We start from the raw sequence: 8057 nt of genomic DNA on the forward strand, positions 1-8057 counted from the left end.
TTGGATAGATAAATATAATTTATTATCTTTTAAATACATATTCTTATTATTTTTTATATAGTAGTTCCTAAAGTAAGATATGACGTCTGGTGGTTCTCTGGCGTGTGTGTATCCACTGTCAATTCTAGGTCATCTTTCCCATAATGCATTTATCCAAATAGGTGTTAAACATCCGTCCTCCATACAAGTGCAAATCAAGTTAACAGTTGCTGTTTGCTTGTGCCTACACATCCCCGTTGTCATGTCATTACTCTCTGAATAGACACAGGGAGCCCCAGCACATGCACACGTACTCGCTCTATTACATACACACACACACGCACACACACACACACACACACACACACACACACACACACACACTCAGTAGCAGCGAAAGGCCACATGTTAATCAGCTGAGAGTTAAACTTGCAGTGGGGAAAAGACAACAGATCAGCTCAATTAATAGAAAAAAGAAAGGACACACACATGGCCTGAGCCCCTGCACCTGCAGCTGAAGGGGCATTGTTCCAGCAGCTCCCTCCCTTTCTCTCTGGAGGACGGCTTTGTGGCCCCTCTTTTCTCTTCTCTCCAGGCCTTGGCCTTTCTGCCGAGCACCTCTTCTCTCTTCCCTCCCGTCTCTCTCTCTCTGCTCTCGCTCTCAATTCTTTTGGAGGCGCAGGGAGCCCCTCGCCTGCCTCAGCGCAAACACAGCTGACAGAGGGCCGCTCACGTGCCGCTCCACAGGGCCCCACAATTCCTTTGAGTGTGTGTTGTGTGTGTTGTGTGTCTGTTTGCATGTGTCTTGACAGTTTGAGTCTGTCTATTTTTCTTTGCATTTACACTTTATAGTTAAATAATCATTTTGTTGGGTTAGAAATGTGAACTGTTTTAAATTGTTGAGACCAATGTTATTATAGTTTTGTTATTTAATATTCGTTTTTATTTATATTCGTTTTTAGATTTTTCTTTAAAATTCAGTTTAGTTTCAGTTAGTTTTCAGACTTGATTTACTAGTTTTTATTTAGTTTCAGTTTCATAAACATTTATATTTCTATTTATATTATTTAGTTTAAGTGTTAGTTTTAGTGTTAGTGTTAGTTTTAGTGTTAGGGACAGAAAGTTGCCTACGCGTGCGTGGAAGGCTACGAGCCATTTATGTGTTGTAGGCCTATAGTTTGCTTTTTTGGGATGTCACTTCTTGCCACTGAGGGGCAGTAATACATAAAGTGGTGGGCCAGGACCATAGACTTGGATAGACATAACATCTCTGTATCTGTGTCATGATGGCGTCTGTGAGACCATGGGCAACGCCATTGAGACCATTTCCATCTTGAAATAGTTCATTTTCTTCTTCACAAGTAAAATTCAATGGCTGATCCCTCCTGATGAACCAGCTGTCACGACTCCTACGGGGTTGTCAGGTCATGCCAACCGGGTCATCGGGAGGGATCAGCCAATGAAGTTTGAAGTCCTGCCCAGTTGACTAAATCAAAATGGTGGAAGTCCTCAATGGCACTGCTCATTCTAACACAGTCTTTTGGCCACTAGAGGACTCTGTACAACTCCATGGCCTGGACATAGGTTTGGTTAGGTTTCAATTATAATTCTATCCTAATGTGACTTGGATTGGAGGAATAAGCTCCTAGACTGGTGCAAGGAAACTCTCTTGCCCATGTTAACACCAATCAAAAATCTTTTTAACTTTAGTGGTAGATGGTAGAATAATTGAGTACCTTTACCTGACAGAAAGAGAGTGGAAAAAACAATGAATGAAGTCATGGCACATTTGACATGTTATGTTTATGTAATTTTAAACACACTGACTAACCCCTTCAAATAGGGTTAATGAAAACAGTTGCAACAACAGCACAAACATATGCAATACAACACTTCTTCACAAATCCATCAGTTTACAGCCAGCCAGCTTGTGTGTGTGTGTGTGTGAGTGTGTGTGTGTGTGTGTGTGTGCGTGCGTGCGTGCGTGCGCGTCTGTGCGCGTGTGTGTGCGTGCGTGCGTGCGCGTGTGTGCGTCTTCAACCAAACAAGATTTTCTGGATTATCTTCAAGAAGACTGCGTTCCAGAGTGGTGATCTTTCAGTTTCTCAAGCCTGATGTCAGTTGTCCACACACAGAGAATATTCACTCTACAAAGGCTTGGGATGCAGGGACACAAACCAGATCCAGTTCCACAGGGAACAGCTTGGGATAAACAGCCATCCTTGCCTGGCAGAACTAGAGAGGTGGCTCTGTAAACATGCTTCCCTTTACCTCTTCCAGGTATTTCTACAGCTTCACGCACGGCACTTATTGCCCTGCCAGGTTGACCCTCTGGCTGAACAGTGACCTCAGACGCAATCTTCGATGCGAGGAAGCTATATTTCTGAAGCACTGTGGTCGAGATGCTTGCTGGATTCATTGCGCAGGCATCTTCCTGGGGTCTTACAGCTCCACGGCTAACACTCTCTGATTTGCTGAAGTACAAAAGACTCTGCTTCCTTCATCAGTGGCTCCATCTCTGTTGAGCGAAGTGCCAGAGACCCACTTGGACCCATCAGGCAAGCTGCTGCAGGGGTTGGATCCAAGATGGCTGCCAGAGGATTCAGTATGCATGCAAAGTGCTGACGCAGTGACAAGAGGACCTGGCCAACTGTTTTGCAAAAGCAGTTGACTGTAAGTGTGCCTCAAGGTTGAGAAGGCACGGCACCACATCAGACAGCGGCTGGCTGTCATTTTGAAGTTGGTCGGTGTGGATTGCGAATGGCTCCAACAACTTCACAAGCTGTTCTAGCTTGGCCCAGTCCCGCTCTGCGTTCGCCCTGAGATTTCTTCCCTGTTAGCTTGTGATAGCTGGTGATGGTGTTGCACAAGCTAGGACTATTTGAAACATCGCCATCTTCTGGCAGCATTTACCTCAAACTAAAACCAACCATCATTTATTATGGTTTTTCTTTTCTTTTACTTTGTTTTGCAGTCGAAGATAATAGTTTCAGTATAGTTTTAGTTTTTCAACGTTTTTCCAATTTTAGTTTTTATTTTAGTTTCAGTTTTCGTTTACTATAATAACCTTGGTTGAGACCATATATTTGTATTGCCTCATTTCCTCTCAATATGATCTCTCTCTGGTTGTGTCTAATGGGTTTCTACATCAGCTCCTCCGACAGCCTGTAACACCCATTTTCATACAATCCTATTGTTGATATTTTTCATATCCGATCCCCTTATCTTCTCTCTATGCCTTGGCTAGACATGCATAGTTAACGCAGGCAGACCCTGAAAACGTGCACAGACAGCAATGTCTTTAAACTACATATATTCTTTGTTTGCTTTCCTAAATGATGGTGTGATTTTACATGTGTGTAGGCTATGTACTGTGTCTATGGACATATATACTGTATGTCCACTTTTGTGTTTCTTTGTGAGTGCGAGGACAATAAAGTGCCAATGGTCACAGCCTGTCTGTCCGTTTTTGCCTCAATGTTAGTGTCCTGTCTCTGTCTGTCTGGTCCATGCTGGAGGTCTCACACTCTAGGTCTGGGTGTGTGTTCTCTGAGCCAGGTCTCAAGCCGCCAACCGGTTCTGTGATGGCTGAGCTGCTGTACTGCCTGGTGGAGTGGAGGATGGTGTCCAACCATGCTGCCTTTTACAGCCCTGACGTTTCCTTTCAAACGACCAGGCAGTACAGTATCTCTCCAGGTTAAAACAAACACAAATGCTCCCACCCACCCTCCCTGGGCTGGCCCTCCTCCCCGGCTCCAGCAGCCCTGTCCAGGGGGCAATAAACTGGTTATCTCCCCCTCTCAGATCCTAATCTGACGGCTCGCCGTGCCGCACGCTGCCAGGTGACCCGGAGCGGGGGCCCGCTCCACTCTGCTCTGCTCCGCTCATCATTTAAATCCCCCCAGCTTTCCCTGCCTGTCAGCACCATCCTACCTCCCCCTCCTTTACCCTCGTACTCCCCCCTTCCCAAAAACCCTCCTCTGCCTGGGGCTCTGACAACCCCTACCACCCCCCACCCTCACAGCAATTAATCCACCTATTGATCAGAGAGTGGAACTCTACAGGCTGTGGAAACTCCAGGCATACCACACCAGACCAGACCACACCAGACCAGACCACACCAGACCAGACCACACCAGACCACACCACACCAGACCAGACCAGACCACACCAGACCAGACCAGACCAGACCAGACCACAGCAGACCACAGCAGACCACACCAGACCACACCAGACCAGACCAGACCAGACCACACCAGACCACACCAGACCAGACCAGACCACACCACACCACACCAGACCAGACCAGACCAGACCACACCAGACCAGACCACACCAGACCACACCAGACCACACTAGACCAGACCAGACCACACCAGACCACACCAGACCACACCAGACCAGACCAGACCAGACCACACCAGACCAGACCAGACCAGACCACACCAGACCACACCAGACCACACCAGACCAGACCACACCAGACCAGACCACACCAGACCGCACCAGACCACACCAGACCAGACCACACCACACCACACCAGACCAGACCAGACCACACCAGACCAGACCACACCACACCAGACCACACCAGACCACACCAGACCAGACCACACCAGACCACACCAGACCACACCAGACCAGACCACACCAGACCACACCAGACCAGACCAGACCACACCACACCAGACCAGACCTGCATCCAGGGCAGCTGTGTGGTCAGTGGTGCCATTGGTCATATTGGTGCCAATGCCGCCCTGCCTCATATGAGCTGTGATTTGATGCTTGTTTGTGTGTGTGATCAAACATAGCTTTTTACCGACCCATTACTTAAGAAATGTATGTGTGCATTGTGTCGGCCATTGTTGTGTGGGTTGTGAGCGATTTTGGCAGGATTCCAATCATTCTTTGCCTCTTTTAAGGAATGCTAAAAATACAGTTCCAGCTTTTTATATTTGTTGTAGTCTAATTCTGATCATTGCTAGAAGAACTTGGCTGCTATTATCTAAGTATTTGGAAATTCCACAAAATCCACACAACTCTCTATTAAGTCATCGTAAAGGAGCTTAGCTATCTTTCCAACCCCACTCACACCCTGTTGGATGGCTCTGATAACGTGTGGGTCGACTCCCACACACCTCAAAACCTTCAGTGACGAGTACAAACTGGGAACAACACCCTATAGCTGGAGATGTGTACATGCCTCTCAGACTGTATTGTCCAGCAGGCCAGTGAACTCCCCAGGGTTCTGACAGAGGCCTGCTCTGTGCTGGGATGCTGGTCTATGGTCTGGCCTGGCTTTGATGTTGGGAGTGCGGGTTGGTGTTTGGGTGTTTGGGCTGAGCTGGGACAGACGGGGGCAGGCCGTGATGGAGTGATTGCTCTCCTCTCCTGCTCCTGTCTGCCGTGGCGTGAATGCCCCTCTTCATCCGCCCTAAAAGGCACATTATGGAGCAGGGTAGAGTGGGATATCCTGGGCACTGACCCCAGAGCAGGGGTCAAGGGGAACAGGGGGGCAGATGAAAGAGACAGTAATTATGGGCAAAGACAAAAAGAAACCTTGTCTCCAAAGAACAATTTTGGTGGGAAGGGAGGGTGGGCTTGGAGGGGATACAATTGAGATCAAGACATTTTCTCTGGCAAGTTATGCCTTTATTGCGGTTGGTGCCCTGTCATGTGAATCTGAGGCCCAGCTCTGATTGGCAGAGGGTTGACTCTTATCTGATTGGGATTGGATGAGTCCCGCGGGCACAGGAAGTGACAGCATGGTTCCCACAGTCCAACCCCTGTGAGAAACAGAGACTGTCAGGCTGTAAACTGTGGAACAGTGTAAATGTGTGTGTGTGTATGTGCACGAGCGTATGTATGTCTGATGTTCAGAAAGTTATGCTGCAGTGCTGTGCATACGCCCACTGGACTGGCTTGCGGCACACAGTCTACATACAGTGTGTATGTCTGCATGTGTGTGTCTGTGTATTTGTGTGCGTGTCTGTGTGGGAAGGGATAGGTGCCTCTGTGACTCTCAGGCTTTGCTCTCTGACCCTACGGTGGTCTCTCTCTGTGCATGGTTTGGCTTTGAGTTCAGGTATTTAACTGGGCTGAGGTAGAATAGAGGCACAGAGCTGTTTAAATGTCAAAAGTGTTAGATAAACAGGCCTGTTTAAAAGGTGCTTGATACGATGGGACCAAATGATTCTGTGAGTTACAAAAAAGTCCCTTCAGTACATCAATGCTCAGTATTTCATGATAGTGATTGAAGGATTTCATGCCTGAGGGTGGTTCTGTGGTATGATTGGTTTTGTGGTTTGTTGTGGCACCTGCAGGCCTTGGGTGAATTAGGTGGTGCTAGGGGGGCATGTTTACTGTATGATGGTGCTGCTGTGTCCTGGCAGGCAGGACTGAGCACTTAATACTCCCCTCTGGCTGATGGATGGAGGTCAGGGGCCACGCAGGTCCCTCCTGCCCACCCAGGGCTCACTTTATGGTGGATAGGGGGAGTCCTGCCACAGGCCGCCTCACCAGCTCAGGGCTCGGATTCCAGGGGGAGATTCACGATCGCCCTTTGCTGGAATGTGGTCAAGTACAGAGCAATGTGTGTGGGCAGTGTATGTGTAAGTACTTTATCAGTAAGAAAGTGTGGTCACTAGAGAGAAGACCTGTGTCACCTTAGTCATAATACTGGACAGAGAACCGACACCCTTCAGAATAAGTTAATTAAAATTGTTTCAAGTCAGTGAAACGCATTCAAAGATATCCAGTAAAACGCACCGATTTGTGACAGGAGGAGAAAAGAACCAGCAACATGAAGGAACATTGGATTTAGCAGCTTTATTTCTGTTGGAGATTTAGAGAGTACTTTATTTTTAAGCTGTCAGTCGTAAAACTGAAGCAGAGGAGAGGGAGGTAGTGATATACTAGCATGGCCGTATATTATTATCAAACCACAACAGGAAAGAAGTTGGAAAGTCTGGTCTTGCAGACCGAGAAGAGAGCAGGGAGTGGCAGTGGTATGTCACTTCACAGCTGGACATAGGGACGACGAGTGTCCTTCTACCCCTCTCTCCCTCATCCTCTCTCTTTCTAGGACTCATCCTCCCTGTACCCCCTGCTACCTCTTCTTTCTGTCCGTCTCTGCCCCCCCGATATTTTGGAAAATACAGTAACTGTCAAGTTCTCTTTCTCTTATATACACACAGCCTACACACACACAGCTTACACACACACACAGACTACACACACACAGCCTACACACACACAGCCTACACACACACAGCCTACACACACACACAGCCTACACACATACAGCCTACACACACACAGCCTACACACACACAGCCTACACACACAGCCTACACACACACACAGCCTAATCACACAGCCTACACACACAGCCTACACACACAGCCTACACACACACACACAGCCTACACACACAGCCTACACACACACAGCCTACACACACACAGCCTACACACACACAGCCTACACACACACACACAGCCTACACACACAGCCTACACACACACAGCCTACACACACACAGCCTACACACACACAGCCTACACTAGTCATGCAGTTTTGCTCTCTTCAGTTAACTCCCCAATGGAAAAGGACACCACACTATATATCTCCTCTTAGTGACCTTGCTGACTTTATGAGGAATTTGCACACGTGTTACAATGTGTTTCCGTGAAGGCAGATAAGATCAACTGATGGATCAATTTAACTGAGGCCTGTAGAGATGAGCCTTGTAGACAGACTGACAGATAGAATGAAAGATAGGCTAGGGACTGTATGTGGTAGCTGTATGTGGTAGCTACATTCTGGCTTTGCAGATTCTGGAGATGCCGTCGTTAGGCTTGTGTATAAGATTGTTTTTAGTTTTGTATAATTTTTTACTTCAGATGATATTTCTGCATGTTTATGCTTTGGCGAGATGAAGCGGAACTGCGTTCCCGCAGTGTTGTGGTGGCTGGGTATCTGTGTGTGGTAGCTGCAGCGCCTACACTGGCCCCTCTCTTTGGCTGTATTGTAAAATCACATTGATCTGGCCTGACAAGGCGTTGAGTCTTATCCCT

The sequence above is a fragment of the Salmo trutta genome, chromosome 16, assembly GCF_901001165.1.
Source record: "Salmo trutta chromosome 16, fSalTru1.1, whole genome shotgun sequence".
Classification (NCBI taxonomy): Eukaryota; Metazoa; Chordata; class Actinopteri; order Salmoniformes; family Salmonidae; genus Salmo; species Salmo trutta.